This window comes from Cuculus canorus, chromosome 5 (genome assembly GCF_017976375.1).
Source record: "Cuculus canorus isolate bCucCan1 chromosome 5, bCucCan1.pri, whole genome shotgun sequence".
Taxonomy (NCBI): Eukaryota; Metazoa; Chordata; class Aves; order Cuculiformes; family Cuculidae; genus Cuculus; species Cuculus canorus.
In genome coordinates this window covers 36,347,551-36,366,519 of record NC_071405.1, presented here as the reverse complement: position 1 = coordinate 36,366,519, position 18,969 = coordinate 36,347,551, and the positions used below count along the sequence as shown (strand labels likewise).

General features: G+C 35.2%; 1 long non-coding RNA gene across 1 annotated transcript; it reads right to left on the bottom strand.

Moving 5' to 3' along the window:
- Window positions 1-5,358: 5,358 nt before the first annotated feature.
- LOC128852377 (uncharacterized) lies at window positions 5,359-13,506 on the bottom strand. Its single transcript, XR_008450186.1, has 4 exons — window positions 13,411-13,506; window positions 9,286-9,424; window positions 8,393-8,512; window positions 5,359-5,838 (listed from the first exon to the last, which is right to left on the bottom strand). It is a non-coding gene; the product is annotated as an uncharacterized LOC128852377 (long non-coding RNA).
- Window positions 13,507-18,969: the final 5,463 nt, after the last annotated feature.

The window sequence follows — 18,969 nt, the reverse complement described above, 5'->3', positions numbered from 1 at the left end:
AAAGTCCAGTGGAGAAGACATGTCTTAAATCTATCTTCTTAGACACTATATATATATATAAAATACAACATGCGTTGAAATTAATATGTTACAAAATTAAAGTTAACAAACTCATATTAAATCTGAATGTATTAGAAAAGTTAACGTTGATTATGCACTAAGAACTGCAATTCTGTAACTAAGCTTAGCTGAACCTACACAGCAGCCCCTGCTGTGTACAAAAAATCTGAGCATTACTTACTGAATTTTTCAGCTGCTGTTGACCTTTCATCAGGAGCGCAGCATGAAATCCTAGTCTGGCAAACCTTAATTTTCTTTAGCATTTCAAAGGCAGGAAAACACCACTGAAAACTGTGTCAGCTGTTAGATTCAGTGATCAAAGTCACAATGATCAACAATCACATTTTAAACTTGCTAAAAGCTAACTTTTATCAAGGTTCTCTTAAAATAAGTGATGTAATACAGAATAAGTATATTGGTGGCATTGTTATTCAGAAGAGAACAATGGATAAAAAGGAAGCACCACAAGAGTGGTGCCAAGAAATTGCTGGTAGTATCCATGCTGCTAAGAAGGTCAGCTGCTGTCATTATTATAGTTGAGTGTGTATTCAACAAATTTGACTTGAATAGCAAATTCAAGTTGCAAATACTATTTTCTCTCTACTTCATGAAAAAAAGAGGTTCTTAGAAGGAGAAACACAAATATCTATAAGCTATTAGCAGTAGTTCCCAAGGAGGTGAACCAGAACCTTTTACTGCCAAAACACTCTACTAAACCCTCACTTTGATAACAGCTACACAGCTGTAACCACCAGCAACCAGTTATTGCCTCTGCGTACCCTTGAAACACAGGCACATTTACCTGTTTCCAAACATTGCTCTGTAGTGAGCACTTCCAAAAGCAAGCCGGAGAAAAGATTGACTATAGAGCTGATTCTTTAGGAGAAGAGCCTCCTTGCAACGCATGCATTTCTCATAGCAAGTTTGACATTCTTTTGAGACTATAAAAGGCAACAACAGATATCTTAATATGCTTTTTAGAACAGAGCAATAAAATGCTTTAATGTCACAAACAACTGAATAAGGAAATTGGACAGCCATTACATCAGATGAAAGACAAAGTCATCTGAGAACTGGTTCAGAAATTAGTCTGACATATTCTTAGGATAATATTATTCACATACATGCTCACAGTAAAAAGTTGTATTGATTCTTATGACATGTTAAACTCAGTTCACAGAAGAAATGATTATACATGAGTATTACTACAGGTTTATGAATGATCACATCGGCTATACCTCACTTAGGTTTAAGCAAAGTATTTTTACCTCGCATGGTAGAAATTTGTTTCAATATTTGTTTAGCTGTGGTTGAGCACATACTTCATCACTGACATGGGACAACTGCTGTGTGTTTGAGCCTCGAGAGTTGTCACCACATGCTTTTCAGTCTTCCTACCCAGTCTTCAAACCTTTCTGACCATAGAAGGTGACTTTACAGACTTCATGTGTAGCCTGCTGGGTTTGGAGCCAGAAGCAAAGCATAAATTCTGCAATACCGAATATCCCATCTCACTTACACGGCTTTTTGGCTTACGTTATCCATACCACATCATATACTCCTTCAATAAAAGGCATGTCTCCAAATAAGCAGCACAAAAGAAAAAAACCAACAACCCTAAGGAATGTGCCAGCTACAACGTCAGTGCATTAATTAACTCTACTTCAGATATCTCCAAAGACATACCTTTCTCTCCAGGAAAAGCATATCACTCATATGTTTAGCTCAAAAAATATGATTAGAAATTCTGGCCCTCATTTTTCTCTCTAATATGGCTTGCCATCCCAAACAGTATTCTTTTTTTTTTTTTGGTTAACATAATTCTTCATTATTTCATCTATCTTTATTTCCCTTTCCTCAACTTTCTGTCTATTTTGCTCAGAATAACTTCTTTGCACTTCCCAGACAACATGGTTTTCAACTTTTAAATACCTGCTTTTCCAATTAAAAATCTAGCACTCACTTTTAAACTCAGAACTGTGGCTTCTCTCAAAAAATGTGAAAAATTGTTTTGACAGTTAGGGATCTATCCCCAGGGGGCTAAAACTTTGCTATATGCAAAAGAAGTAGTTACTGAAGCAAATGTCAACCAATGTGGGTTGCCTACATACTCTTCCAATAGCCAAACCATTTTACATGCTAATATATTTTTTCCCACAGATACAAAGCCAGTGAGTGGATTTGGTATATTTACTAGTCATGACACTATACATGTTGAAGCTTAATTGTAAGATAAGAGAAACTGAATACCTGAGCATAAAATGGAAAGATTGTCAGAATTCTGAAGTGTTTGCTAAGTTGCCGTTTTACTTCGTTTCACAAATGAAAACTGCACTGTATTGCTAAAATTGCTTTTGCAAGGCAGTAAGAGATTATCTAATCTACAGTTGTTGCAAACTGCTTTTAACCAAAAGATATTCAGAAAAATAAGGAAGTCATATGACATTTACTTGGCACCACATTTATGCCTCCACCAGCATAATCGGTTAATGCTAGAGCTCTTCTTTCAACACGGGCAGTTTTGCATTATTAGCTGCATTGAAGATCCTGTCTGAAATATGCAAGTGCTAATAAACACGCCCTTTGCTTACAGCATGAAGCCAGGAGCTGGTCAGTGCCATTAACTCAAGTGAAAACAAAAGACATGATGAAGAAAGCTAAATTTAACAACCATAAGCATAATTTCCGATAATACACCTACCAAGAATAGAATTAAAAGACCTGCCCATCGGTTATTTTGGGTTTGTGGGTTTTTTCCCCCCAAATCTCTGATATTAAGTGCTACTGCATTCTATTGATGTTTTTCCAGGTTTATTTGTGTTTTGGAGAACAATGATCCCAAAGTAATACAAGCAGTCATTTAAACACTTAGTTTTTGTGCCAGATAAAGATTTTCCTTTAAAAGTTCTGAAGGTCAGCAGTATAAATCCTCTTCAGATGAAGAAGAAAAATGTCAGGCTGAGAAATTTTGGAAGGCAAATATGTGATTAACAGAACTTCTCTTTTGGCAAAATGCAAGAAAAACTAACCAAACCCAAACCCATAAAGTCTTGGGTGATTATTTCAATTATTTCCTACAAGACTTAAAAATTCAAGGTTCCCTAGGTCAGATAGGGCTGGAAAACTCTAGGAGTAGCATGAGTACAGGCTCAGTGAGTGCCTCGGGGACATGAACAGAGATTTTTTGAAGACTTAGATAAGTTAAATACTTCTTTTTTTAAAAAAGGGATAACAGTAACTAATCCAAACCCATATGAGAATAAATGTACTTTCGAGAATGGTGGCAGAATGATGCTGGAAGAATGCCTTTTAATTGTAATTCTTCTTAAAATTCAGGACACTGATATAAACTATACAACACATACAAAACAAAAAAAAGTTTACAACTGTACTAGCTAACATCATCTTAAAATGCTTAAAGCACAAAAAGTCTTCTAAACATCACTTTGTAGTGGAGGGCCTAATTTTAGTCTTTGAATACTTTAAAAACAGATTTAGTTTCAAGGTTTTAAGGGGATACAATTCTTATCAAAAGCATGCAATATCTGTGACAAACCTTCTGCATGCTTATAGTTGAAGGAACCATTGCCAATAGAAACTTGTTATAGTATTTGTCAACTGAAAAAAGCAAGTTTCATAACAATTTAAGCATGATGTCATTATTTAGGTAAGAAGGAGTAATATCATATTCAAGTTAATAATAAAGTATTCGCACTCAAAGAACCTTTTCCTCTATTTGCAACGTTTTATATAAAAGTTTTTACACAGATTTCAAATTATTTGTTTGATGAGTGTTCTACTTGACACATTTCAGCACATTAGTAATTTCTAAATTTATTCATGAAATTGTTTGCATCCTTAAGATAATTATGGCTTCAATGAGATCAATTAAACATCTATTTTCTGTTCCACTAGATGCATAATTTTAATTTACTATTAGGTAAAGTCCTACAAATTTATATCTTTACCTGGTAATGCTTTTGTGGAAGACTTATTTCTATATTCTGTTTGCTGAATACATGCTCCCCTTCCTCATTGTTTTGAAAAGGATTTTGACCCTTATTGAAATCTTTTGACCCTTGTTGAAACCTTTAAGTTTTTCACTGTCAAAAAGCTGCAACTGAGCTGCTTGAAGCATTTGCACCCTAATCTACAATTTTCATTCTCCTGCTTTAAACACTTATCCTAGATTTTTTTACTTGATGTGAAATAGAGTTAACACTTGATCTTGGATTTTGGTTTTAGTCTGAAAACTAAAGTTCACATGACCTGGGAAGATGGCAGAAACAAATGACTCTTACTTATTACAGTCTCAGAAACAGTTGGATTTTCTGTTTTTCTTCTACATTGTTCTGACAAATCCTTTGTTTCATTTGTTTTTTTTTTCAAGAGTAGAGGCTGTATTTTGAGATCGTTGCTGTTGTGTAAGTAGAACAAAATTATTTATTAATATTTACTTTCATTAAAAACATTTTATTACAATACCTTCTTTTGCCTTGAAATACAGAACTGAGCCCTCTCAACACAGATGTTTATTTTTCACCTAGAATGACACTTTTGGTAGCTTAGTGTTTTTCCAGTGGCTTAGCTGCTAAATTGCAGTTGATTAGACTTAACAATATTGAAGTTCTTACTTCTATAAACTCCAGGTATTTTTGCGCAGTCTCCACCAACTTATGCATAAAGAGACTGCTGGAGACTGAAGCAAATAAACGCCATCAATGTCGCTTTGATAATGCATCTTCATACTTTTAAATACTTAAAACAGTTTTACTTGGCAAAGCTATCTGCTTGGTAAAATTATTTAAGTCAATTTCTCTCAACTTATTCTTACTGACTAAATATACCAAGAAGGAGCATGTTTAGACTGCAAACTCTTCAGGACAGGGAGAGTATTATTTTTACAATGTCAGGCACAACAACGTTAGGATCTTTGTGCCCTACGGTTAATTAAATAAAGAACTTTGTTGAAAAAGATAAATGGCTACGAATGATCAAAAGTTACCACTCTGCATGCTTTTACTCCCTCCATTATTTATTGAAATTCTTTGGGTTTGTTTTAAAAAAGCAATAACAAAAACTAAATTTTTTTTCTGAAAATGACTGAAGAACAAGCTTGCATAGCTTCTCTTTACCTTAAATAGAAACAAAGCTGATGAGAACAGAACGCCATTTCCATTAAAATCCAGACCACATAATTTATCTTTTATGTATAGCTGTCCTAACAATAGTCTGTAATCAAATGCTTCATTATGATTATTTTCTATGCCAAAACCGTAAAGATGGGAAAGGGTGAGCATGTCTTAATAAAATTTTTCCTTTCAATGCTGCTCACTACTAAGCACTAATTTACACATTCTACAAAATGAAGGAAAGATGAAATCTATGTGGTGGGAAGTCCAAATTTTATACGTGATTACACATTATGGTGGTAATCCTACATTTACAAGAAATCAATGCAAACTCATTCCAGGAATACAGAGACACATGGATATACCGACTGGTGGCAGGCCTTTTGCAGCTGAAGCAGAAGAGGAGAAAAAACAATGTGTTTCACAGTTTACACATACGTATGTAGGCAAGGCTACTCAGTCTTTACAGAGAAAAAGAAAGCAAGCATTGTCTCCCATTACAGAGAAGATGCGTGTGTCTGAGGTGCCATCCAGTTCAGTGAAGTCAGCAAAAATTTTTCCATTGATTTAGTGAGAGCTGAATAGAGCCTCAGATGAGTGACTACATGAAAATGACTGTCCTGTTCACAGCGTTATTTGCAGTTCACTGAAACAAAAAGAAAAAAAAAAGCCTTTCAAGATACTTGTTGCAAGAAGGAATGCCTGCATTCCCTATTAAATATTTTGATACGCGTTCTTATGAGGAATGTTGCTATTAAATGAATTTTTCTCAACAGCCAGGCCCTAAGATCAGCATGGTACTTTGTGTAATTATTATTAGCTAGTGCGAGCAGCCTTTATTTATCTTATTCTTCCCCTGCCTTAGTTATGACTCATTTTCTCCCCTCATAAAAAAAAAGTAAAAGCAGTTAAACAGTGGATTAAGCTTCTCCATTTTCTGCTTGAGATAGTTACTTTCTATCAAATCCCTTCCTTCAGAAAAATATAAGCACATATATGTCATGTTAACGAGCACGACAGGACAACTAAAACACAAGTGTGAAAGTGTGTTTTATCAGCTACAAATAAACTGGCTGTAATACAAATTAGCATTGTCATCACTCTAAGGTTCTGTTATACTTGCTGTAACATGATTGTATTTCTATAAAAAATTCATCCCATGACAGTTATGAACAGGAGGAATATATTAGTCTGTAAAACTGCAAGAACACACAGGTATAATTCCCTCCTGGGAAAACAAAACCAACAAAAATATCTATGCAGCAACAAAATCCAAACCAAACCAACTAAAGAAATCACCCTCTTCACTATAAACTAATAGTACCTGATTTCTAAAAATAATTTCTGCCTTTGTCTACTCATTTGATACATGGACAAATCCTTGCACTGCTCTTTTACTTTCACTTACAAGAGTTTAAGTTGGTATGTGCTGCAGGTTTTGCAGTTCAATCTCAGGCTAAAAAAAAATAATAAAAAAATCAAGCAAACACCCCCTCTAAGCAGCTTCTCAGAAAAGGACTGTCTCAGGGAAAATGACTTTACTGTAGTAGGATACCTTATATGTCTGACGATTTGCACTACTGTGCTATTAGCAGACTTGAACTCTTGTGATTCTATTTAATCTCTGGGTTTCATCACTGAAACCCAAATTCAGTCAACAGAAATGTGCTGAGGCAAAAATTGGTTGTTTCATTTACTAGTATTCCGCTAAGTGGTAATGTCAGGAAGACTATGCGCAGGAGGCGGGGGGGAGGCAGCAGTGTCAAGGAAGATGGCTAAACAATCAATTACTAAAACGTGTTTACTTGTCCCATTGTGATAGGCTTCCATTTACAAATACTTACTTTATGGAAATTTAGTTATAACTTCAAACCACTGAATTTAATGAGAAAGCTCTAAAAATTATCTTGACAAAAAAAACAGGGAAAAGTTTGTAATGTAATTCTCACAACTTAATTGATTGCAATAAGTTTTGAGAATGAAAAAACTAGTATTGAGTATTAAACCTCTCATTAATACCCAGTAAAAGGAGGAGGGTGATCAATACAACAGTGGGAAGATCAAACTTGCATCTTAATTATTTTACACATATTTTTGAATATTACAGTCCAAGGTCGTATAAGACAAAGAGAATGTCATAGAAGATTGTGATTGGATAAACTGATGTGTTTCATGTGTCATTGGGTACTTGGAAAGTAACAATCTTCATAACATTTTAGTTGTGGTTCTACTATTTTCATATTTCTCTACATATTTCACTTTGTAAGTTGCTATTGTAATTACCATCTGACACAACCGCTTCTTCATCCACACCAACTCCCTGAAGAGACTGTTATATCTATGCTGCAAAGTATTTGAACGTTCAGTCTCATCGTCTCAAAATCCTCGTCTGAGATATATCACTTCTAATGAGAACTCTGGACCTTTTCCCTTACAGAGAATACAGTCAGCTTTAGCAGTCTTCCTGGTATTTTGGACTTGTGTCTGCTTCAGTTACTGCTCAATTTCCTAGACAAGAGATCACTGACTGATAAGTTAGAGGAACACAGAAAAGCCTTCAGGCATATAAAGCACTTCTCTTGGTCTCTGAAAGCCTTATCTTTTTACACATATCAGTCTAATAAGAGCTAATTGCTGTAAACTTTTTTTTTAAAAGTTTGAATAAGTTTGCCAGGCTTTAAGCTTTCCTAGGAGCATTCTCATGACATGAATCACATGGACAGAAATGGCAGAATCAGAGGAGAGGCTCAGGCCATGCTATGCCATTGTTGCTTTCACAGTTCAGTTCCTAACAAAACCGAACATCCAATTTCCACAATTCATTCCATGATAAAAAGCCCCAAAAGACACCACTTCAAAATTCAGCCAAACACACAACCCTCAAATGTACTTCTCTTATTTATTAAGATATTAAATGGGGCAAGACATGGTCTAACACACATATAATACTTGTGTCCATATATTTTCATGCAGACTTGAAGGCAAAAGGAGAACAAAGTTGAGTATGGCAGATCCCATCTTAGAACAGACTTAAATTTCAAGGCCTAAGATTCTAAAACTCAGATGTTCACCTCCCTGAAAACATCTGACCACTATAACAGAAGAGGGAGTCAATCTCCCAGAATAACAACAAACTCAGCTCCACCATGCTACACCACCTCCCTCCACGTTTTCCCTTTTCAGGAGACTTTTCCCCTCACCTCCATAACTCATATACACAAGGTAGAATTTCTCCTCTTTTGCCTGTCCACGAGAAACCAGATTCACCCTTCCACTCTATGCTGCTGCTTCATTGTTCCCTTCTTCGAAGCTTTCTGCATCTGGAAAACAAAGCCATTTTAAGAGAAGTAGTATTTCTTAAACCACAGCCAGTCTCATTCCTCAGAGCTGCTCTAATACAAGGGAGTAAACATGGTCCAGACAAAAAATACAACAGATGCCATTACTCTATAATTCCATGCTGCTAGCTCCTGCTTCTTGCCTGTAGAAGCAGCTGCCTGTTGCTTCCCAACCTCCAGCATGGGCATTGCCTTAAAGCCATTTTCATCTAAAAGTGGTTTGTTTTTTTTTTAAAACAGATTTAACAAACCGACTAGCATTTCATAAGCATAACAAGAAGGTGCGACACAATTTCATCCATTTACAGATGCTTTTCCCTGCCTTCATCTTATCAGTAGTAGGCCTGCATTTTTCAAAGAAATACAATGTTATACGCAGTGCTGCAAGCAAACGGCAAACTCTGCAAAGTTGACAGAAGGTTGTAAATATGCTAATAAAAATCTTATTTTTGCAGTCATAGCAAGACAACATTGATACTGTTGTTCATGGGGCACCCAGCTTAGCTCATACATCTATTTAGGTTTCAGGAACTGCAGTAAGCTGCTGTACAGTTCACAGTACTTAACTCCCAAGTGAGTCCTTTTCTCACTCAAACTGTAAAGCATTTTGTATTCCTAATCTTGCCTCCAAAATATTGATCCTTTCCATAACATTTTAATTGTTCTGATGTTACACGGAACATACATTGCATAGAACGCACTAAGTACATTAGCATAAAACACATACCAAATGAGTCAGCAGGCTGAACTACTACCTGAGCATGGTTCTGTCTTCTTCAGAAGTGAGCAGCGTGAGCATTGGCCTTTGAAGATTCATGGTTTTGAGCTGCCAAGTCCAGACACAGCATACTTGGGGTTCTTTCTGAGCCTTCAAACATAGGCATGAGAAAAATGCTAGGAAAAAAACCCATGACTGATTTGGCTATCAATAGTCCATAAAAGTCAAGCTTACTTCCACACAGCGAGGCAAGGTAACCATTGCTCACCGCTCTAGTTACGTGCAAAGTACGCAGACATTCAACTGCTACAGAATTCAAGTTTATTTTTTTCCTTTTTACAGAATCTCAGGAATCAGAAAAATGAAACAACTTTAAAAATAGATTACTTGAATAGTATCAACTCACCAATTATTCCTCAGTGCTGTACCATCAGCTTGTACTAAGCCCCCCATTCCTACCTGGAGTATTGCAAAAAATGTCATTAAATATCTGTGAGCTGAGTTACTGATTAAGAAATTTAGTCAAAGAATATAATAGAATTTAAAGACCTTAACCAAGATCAGAAGCCCATTAGGACAGGCATTGTACCGAGCCAAGTACAGATACATCTTCTCTTTTGGAAATACAGCTATTAAAGTAATTTACTATTTCTCACACACACCCCTCCTCCCCTCCCCCCCCACAAAAAAAAAAAAAAGCCAAATCAAAGAAAGACAAAAGACTTATTTCCTTTACAAAGTTGCTACATCCAAATGAACCTATATGTAATTCCCCATTACCAGTCAGTCTTTCCAAAATGTGGATAAATGGAAGATTCCTACCAGTTTTGTTTCCAGATCAGAGGTAAAACTTTTCTTATGATGTATACTGAGGTAGCCTGTCTGCTTTTAGAAAGTTTAATGTGGGTAATTAGCTACGAGGATTTGGGAAGATGCACTACATACAGTTGCTTCCAGTTCCAGGAATCCAAGAAACATATGTTTTTAAGCACCTGTGCAAGCGTTTATAAGAAAAAACCCTTCACCACACACTTTTTTTTCTTTTTTTTTAAAAAAAACGTTTAGGACATTTTGGGGGAAAGGAAGGCTTTTAAAGTCACTCTAACTTGTTCCAAAATACAAGAAGCATTTAAACATCCTTGACAGTAAATCCCACTTATTTTATTTAAAACAAATTTTTTGGAACAAAATTCAAGTTGCCAAAATCAGAGAAGCACCTTGGATATCATAACTTTTCATATAATAATGAACGTAACTCTTCTACTAAAAACTACTAAGGAAACCTACTAGGGAAACATATGGGTAATTTCAGAGAAGTGTCACAACCAAAGCCCTGCAAAGGAAAGTAAAAATAAACAATATCCTTTTCTCTTCACTCATCCATTAGAATAGTAACAGAATATAAACTAAGCAAGAAAGCAATTGGTCATCCTCATGGAAAAATCATCAAGAGTCACAACTAAACTTTGAAATACTTAGATATCAGAAAATATCACAAAACTCTCCCTATAATTTGCTACGAAGCTGAAGTAAAGCTTGTCATGCAGAACTAGATAATGAAGTGCTTGTTAAAAAAAAATTTTAAAAGTATACACAAAACAGAATCTCATGCAAGTACAGAACTGCTTGGCGGCTATTTGAGGGCAACGTGCTAGGGTTTAGGGGCTAGAAGGAGGAAGCGGAACAGAAAAACACAGGATGTTACATGAAGAATTTGTAGTGCTATGTGCTTGACTCTAATCAATCAGAGTAACTTTCATCTCACAAGGTCATAACTAAAACCATTACTTGATTTATGTAGATTTAGTACCTACCTCTGAAAGCACTAGGGATATGTTGGTTTTGCTGCCTACAAGGTATAATTCAGCCACTTTCCAACAGATTCATGTATCTCAAATCTTTTCAGTTACTGCCTGACACAAGGCATGACCCTGCATTCCTTTTCACCGAATACACTCCGAACACTCACTGCAAGAAAGATTGTCAGCAGGAGTGCTAAATATGCTATTGCTTACTAGGAGCAATAATTTAGAGAGAGACCATTCATAACTTCCATGTTGTTAGGGTTTGGTCATCATTGTCCAATGACAGGTTTAATGTAAAATCTTTATTACTGAAATCAAATAGGAAAAAAAAATCTCCACTGACACTACTTAAAAAAAAAGAAGATAATCTTCAACATTTTGAAATTAAGAATATTCCAGATTTTTTTTTAATATTATTTCTTTTTAAAATAACATACTAACTGGGAGTACATTCCCTGACTTTATATTAGTCCTACATAAAAAACATTCCCATCCATCAAAGACAAAGGCTTCTTATCAGTGACCAAAACATATTGTCTACCTGTCTGGATCTGTCTCCAACTTTTAGCAGGTATTATAACAGTGGCACAAAGAGCACCCTGATGCTGCTTCAGGAACTGGAGATACTGGGGAGCGCAATGCTGTTATGCAAACTGGACCCACCCAAGCTGTGCAGGCCTTGAAGCAATGTAACTTTGCTTATAAAACTTCATATAACCCCTGCCACAGTTCTGATCACAACCAAAATATACCATACCCAAGCTCTGTTGGTACTGATAAGAGAACAGTTCCAGCATAGTCAACATCCGCCTAAGGTCCCAGCAGCACTTTCCAGCCTTTAATGAATTCCACATCAACTGGTATTTTCTCTTACTAGGATATATACACATCAACACTCAAAAATGCATGTGGCTCATGGGGCCATTTGCCTGAGCTAGTTTAAACTAATTTGTCTGAGCAGCTGCCAGGAACCTAAACTGCCAATTTAACTAAGCTCCACTGCTTATGTTAAAGGGGTAGCTAGTCATCTGAGAAGAACCAGAATTTTAGCTAAACAGCTTTCAAAACCAAGTTGATTTAATTCAGAAGTAAAAGTGCTTTTAAGATGCCAACAATTACTTTAGGAGTTGTTCCTGTTTGCGATCAATAGAAGTAGGCAAACATTTGTGTTACTTATAACAGCGATTTAACAATACTCATAGTATTTATTCTATGAGAAAAAAGAGAATTTAAAAAATAGAAGTCCTTCTTAGCAGTTCTGTTTAATAAGTAGAATCACAAGCATTTTGTCTGCATAAACCTTGTAACTAAATGTTTGTCAAAAAAGATTGAAAAGTGGACACCGAGATGCACAACATTTCTTCTCAGCTGAAAACAGCAGTAAAACATGTATTAAAGTCAAATTATTATTTAAATGCACAAATTATTAGTGCACCTAAATGGCTTAAGAAAATGTCAGAAGCGTTTTTATGTGACATGAGTGTCAGTAAACTCTCTAACATAGCATTGTGTTTAGTATTTTATAACAGAGATTTGTTCCACAGATCAGAAGCCTGCAATTTTGTCTCAAATACACTCCTAAAAAGCATCACAGAATTGGATAAACTAAAGGAACATGGTATATCCTACAAAATTCAACAGTTTACTACTTCAGCCAGTAAAATTTTAACTAATATAAGCAGACAGATTGAAGAAAAGGAACTGGAATTAATTCAAGTAATGATGGCAGGCTAGGACTGTGTTTATATAAAAAAAAAAAAAGAAAAATTTTCCTTAATAAAACCTACTGATTTGAAGAAGCCTCCAATTTCTATAAATCTGTCCACAATTCAATTCAGCACATTGAAAAAAAATGTTTAACATGAGAACAATATGCACTTCTGTAAATTCTTCCTGTCCCTGTCTATCTCAGCTCTCCAATAAAGGCATAGAAAAAAAATCATACTATCGAGTAGCATATATTATAATTATACTTTCTATAAGTATAGAAACTATGCGTAAAAACGAAGAAAAAAAACAATAAAACACTGCTTCAACAGAAACCACATAGATATAATCATGCTGGTCAATCTTGCCTTGCAGATGTAAGACAAAATACTCATAGGACTAATTTTTTTTTCAGATGCTTGCCTAGTGTTATTAAAGTTGATGAAAACATGTAAGAGCTATAGTTAAAATAAATACTATTTTCTGACCTTGTAAACAAAAATGGCTAAACATTTGTTTTCTAGTATTAGTCAGACAAAATAACTACACTTCAGCACTGGGTATGCTTTGCATTCACTCTCACAACTGGATATAAAAGTAATTTATATTCGCAGATTGTTATAGAACATCCAGCAACGTAGACACCTTACCATGGTGATATTGATTGTATCTAATGTTGAATCTGGCTCTCCGAGATGGGGATTGACTCAACAACCTGCAGAGGCCCCTTTCATTGTAAACTACACAGTGATTCTATGAAGGAAAACTGAAAACACATGGCAGCAGTATTTTACAATTTCAATTTCTGATTATTCCATTTATACCTCAATACTGCCCTCTGCTGATGTGATAATAGCCTGTTAGAAATCAGTGTGATTGAAAATTTCTGAGGGGAAGTAATACAGATATTTTTATATCAGAGTTAAGATATTACACAAAGTGTTCGCGTGAATGACATTAACAATCATGTGTATATGAATTCAAAGGACTCACAGTTTTCACATATCCTATGACAGGGTGTAAAAGCCTTTCATAAAGCAGCATCTATTCACAAAGAACCAAAGAGATTGCTCCATTTACATGTCCATGGTAAAATACAAATTACCATGAAGAAAGGTAAAAAGACATTTTTCTCCATGCTGATGAACAAGACATAACATTAGATGTCAGCAAGGCTAAACTTTCTGAAGACCTAGCAGTAAAGTTAAGCAATGAGAACAATCACCATAACGGCTGAAGGTTTTCCAACGTTTCAGACGAATACCAGCATAACTGAGTACAGACATGCCAGTCAAACTAAAGGGCAAGAAGGAAATGCACAGACAGTGGAAGCAGGGACAGGATTTATACCTGAACAATATCTACCTATTAGCTAGTTAAAAGTTTTTCTCTTACAAGTTGTTTTCCAACACATTAAAAGTTGCCCTACATACATCTTGAAAATAATCTGTGAGGTGCAAATGGGAGCCACTCTTTACTCAGTAAGATAATAGTCAGAGTAACCTGGGAAAGTTGCATCTCCTTTCATGCAAAGGATCTGATCTATATGCACGGTCACTTGACTGTTATAAATAAACTTTTACTCATACTTGCAGAGGCAAAATAGTTCTGGGAGTCTCTTTACTGGCTTCTGAATCAACAGAATTCTTGACTAAGTTCCAGCAGCAGCTCTAGTGGTGATATGCAAGCCGGAAAGAACACCACTTCACATCCCAGGCTGAGCTTGCAGATAGAAACACAGTTTTATTTATAAGCATACTGCATCATGGATGGCAATTCCAGTGACAGAGGACTGCAAGAGAGTAACAGTACCACTACTGCGTTACGGCAAATAAAATCAGGTCTGAACTCTAGGCAGACATCCATACACAGCTTTTGGAGAGGCTGGTTTCATTCCTCACACTATTTGGTCTTACTTGATTTGACAATGTGAGACATTGTTCTATTGACATGCAAACCCAGGCAATTTGTAATAGTGTTTCTAGCCTTGTAGCTTGCTACATCTGTGAACTGTAGCCTAGACTCCATTAAAAAAAAATGGGTTGAGAATATGAAGTCAAATATCTCCCTGTATAACCACTCTGACATATCACAGAGTACTAATTTTAAAAGATGCCTTAGGAAGGGAAAAAGAAATGCCTGAAAACTTAAAACTGTACATTATTTTTATTTCTAAATGCTGTTACCTATTTCTGATACATTACGGTTAACAGGTACCCATTCAGTTAAATTACTTTTAAGAGGATATTCATTACTGCTCACACACCAGCATTATCCACTTGACACATGGCTTTATAAGTTGAGCAAGAAAGTATACTCAGACCAAAACATGGAAAATAGCTTCCAAATTATCTAGCCAACCAGTGCCTTTAATACTTCCTCACATCCTAAAATAACATTTGCTTCTGGCTGATAACAGTTATTGGTTCTCTTCCAATCTAAGGCCTTAATTCAAGATAGCTAGGCAAATGCCTGGTAAAGTTAAGAATCAATGGCTCTGCTTGCATAGATCAAGTCAATTGTAAACTTAAGTTACATGTTGATAGGAGGTATAAAAACAGTCTTCAAGGATGGCATCCATCCATATTACTTCTCAAATAACTGAACAAAATGTCCCTGACCTTCTAAGAAAAATGTGAAAATAAACATATCAAGTGCTAGAGAGATACACAAAATAGACACTTCTCAAATAAATTAATAGCTAGACACACATTGTGCTATTACACTGGTGTTTTAAAGCAATCCGATTTATGTTTCTCATCCACAATGCAAGATGATAAAAAATAAAGTATTTCCCTTATTAACAGTAAGATGCATATTAAGACATTATTTAGAATCACTGGCATAAAGGTCAAGTTTTAAAAGTTCACCTTTTCCTCTTAGGATGAAATATATTACAGAAACTACCCCTACTTCACAACTAGCAATTAGATCCAGTAGAATAATAGTTTCCATCTTGAGGGGAAAAAAAAACCCTAATATTTCTTTTCCCATACAAAGATATTTGTCTTCCCCAGGACCTAAATTTATTAGTGTGCCCAGCAAAAATAAATTACTTCTATTTAAAAGATGAGAAAGAGAAGTTAATGAAACATTAGTGACTGGCGTGTGGGGAGGAAAGGGGGGACTACATTGCCTGTCAGAGTTCAAGGAGCATCTTGAACTTGGACAATGCTCTTGGTCATGTATTTTAGTTTTAGGTAGTCCTGCAAGGAGCAGGGATATGGACTTCATCATCCTTACAAGTCCCCTCCAACTTGAGATATTCTATGATTCTAAGTTATATGCAAATACACTGTTGAGAACATAAAATAAACCTTAATAAAGTCCCAACAACTCTCAGAATTAATGCTGAGGTTAGAAGTAAATACTGTTCAATCTGTAGATACATATTCTGGCAGTGTTTCTTTAAGGTCAAAGGAAACATCCAAGAAATCTAAGTTCATGGATATGTAAATAGAAAAGATAGCTTACTTACAGTTTATTATTTTAAGTGAATAAATAATTTATCATATAGTTTATTATAAAATATATAAGTACAATATACATGTGTAAGAAGTGTGAAAATATGTATTTCTGTGTGTACATACACTTTATTTCAAAATACAAGTATTCCTCTATTTTAACATTGTATTTAAAAAAAAAGTTATCATAAAAGGTTGTGGAAGAAGCTTTTAACATCTTTAAATGTTTCCTCGGAAAAATATTAAAATGAGAGGTTTAGAAAGATCAACACAAGACCCAAACTTCTGAGCTTGGGTGTCCTGCTTACATCTTAAACTTTACATGTTCAGAACATCTACACGGGCAGAAAATCCGAAGCATTTAATAATTAAAATGCAAATCATACCCAGTTTCTGCAACATCCATGCCATTCAACCTTCTCCTCATGCAGACTTGGGATTTTGCTCTCCATGTTTTCAAGCACATTAGAAATAGGCTTTTAGTTTTGAGAAGAATTGTGTGTGCTGCAAAAGGAGATTGATATCAACATTATATACCTATGAACTAGATGAGAGTGTATTTGCAGTCACAGGCTATTGAACAGATCTTTCTGATCTCATTTGGCAGGACAGAGCTCTGCCCACAAAAAGTAAGGGCATTGATCTGTTTAAACATTGTCACTTAAAGTGCTTAAACAAAAGTGGAACGGGTTCTATAGAAGTAAAAAGGAAGGGAAACACAGAAGAAAAGTAAATAATCAGAGAAGAGACTATAGATGTTAGAGACATGAAAATTAATTGCTTTTTCTATTTAATTCCTATGTATAGAAGTCAGTATACAGTTTATATTATAAGTGATATTAACGAAAAGGACATTGAAAACAACCAGGCACTCCCAGGAAACAGAGAAAGATTTGTTGACATATTCCCAAAAGCTTTCTTCATTTTCAGGCTGATTCTCAGGCTTCATCCTTCCTGAGAATTTCAGCACAAGTGTTCTTTGTTATTTTTGGAACTGACTTCTCCACTGAAGTACTTGCTTGTATAATGTGTTTTCCTTTCCTTAAACTTTCTGTTAAAAACCTGGTTTAAGAGAGCACGCACAGATTTCAGAATGAAAAACACTGTTTTAACAGTGCCACAAAGCAAGGAGGAGTTACATTAAATAAGATGTAAACCCTCCACTGCTTTTGTAACATTTTCAAAAGTGCAATTTAGTAGAAGACAATACTGATTTTGGTATCTATTATGTAGTCTTTTCTTACCTTTGATTTTCAGTACACAAATAACATTTCTTTGACTATAGAGAGCAAGTTTTATTTTAGGCATTTTCTGAAAAATGTGTCATTACTAAATGTCATTATTTTATGTCAAAGTACCTGTCCAAAAACACTTTATGAAAAATAATTTTATCAAAAAGCGCAGAGGATATGGAGATGCTAGAACACCATGTTCTTTGGTTGTCTACTAATAGCTCTGTTAAAACAATAAATAATTGTGATCTGTGTGTTGAACAATTTAATTGCAAAGAACACATTATCAAACCTCAGGAGTCCTCCTGGAAGAAAGCTTTGGTAAAGAATAATCAGTGTGGTCTCCATCTCAAATTTCCTTTTTCTATATTAAAACTTTTGCTCTGTTCAAGTGCAAGGTTTTGTAGAACTAAATATTTTAAAAAGAGAGCGAATAAAGACTTACAAACTAAGTGCATTGTAAGAAAGTTAGGGAAAAAAAATCATCTGTCTCTAGGTGTAAATCTGATTGAAATCTTAAAGACACTAATTCTTCCTAGAAAACATTCTATAGTGAAAATCAGTGATACCTTCATTCTCTACACTTCAGCACTGCATTTTCATTTGATACCTCTACAGTTTTTAGTATAATCCTCACTTGTCCTATTCATTGCAGACATGCATTTTAAATCTGTAATGCATTTTAAATCTGTAATGCTATTGCATAATCCCTCAAAAAGCCTTCACCAGGAAAAGGGGGGGAAAAAATAACCTGCTTTTGCCAAGTAGCTCTTTGTACATGAGCTGTTTATCATCCAAATAAAATTTATGATTGAACATTTAGGTGTTTATCAATCACAGCTTCCTGGAATAAGAAAGCTTTTTGACATGTTGGAACATACACACACACACACACAAATTACTCCAACAGGAAAATGCAAGGCTGTGACAAGAAACAATACTACACTTAACACCACAGTATAAGCCCACTTTGTCTGTAAACAGAATGCTAGATAGTGACTGAAAATTATTCATTCTTTTTGTTGCCTGAAGGTGGCAATAATGATACCATACACACAAGGCATTCCATTGACAGTTTTAGATTTAGAAACTTTTTGAGTTTAAGTATTAAAAAGTTAACTTCATAAAATTGCACTTTTCCTGTTAACTTTTTATGCCACTATTCATTAGCCCCACAGAGGACAAAATAAAAATCTCTTGCAAAAATCAGCTTTTGAAAACCAACCATAAACAGTACCAGAGTCAGACCAGGTTCTGCATCCGTAGAAAAAGAAATGGAAATGCTTCCCTATGCCCCCACAGGAAGAATATTGAAAAAGAGTGTGGCTATAATCTCAGCTCCACAGTACTTCTGAGTACAGAGATGTTATGTTTTATGCAACCCAGGTAAATGACAACCAATGGTACAGCAAAGAGCAGTAGACCTGTACAAAGCTGAAATATTTGGCATACTAGGTAGGAAGATCTATAGGGTAAGAGTTTTAAATCTCACAGAACACAACGGAGTATTTAG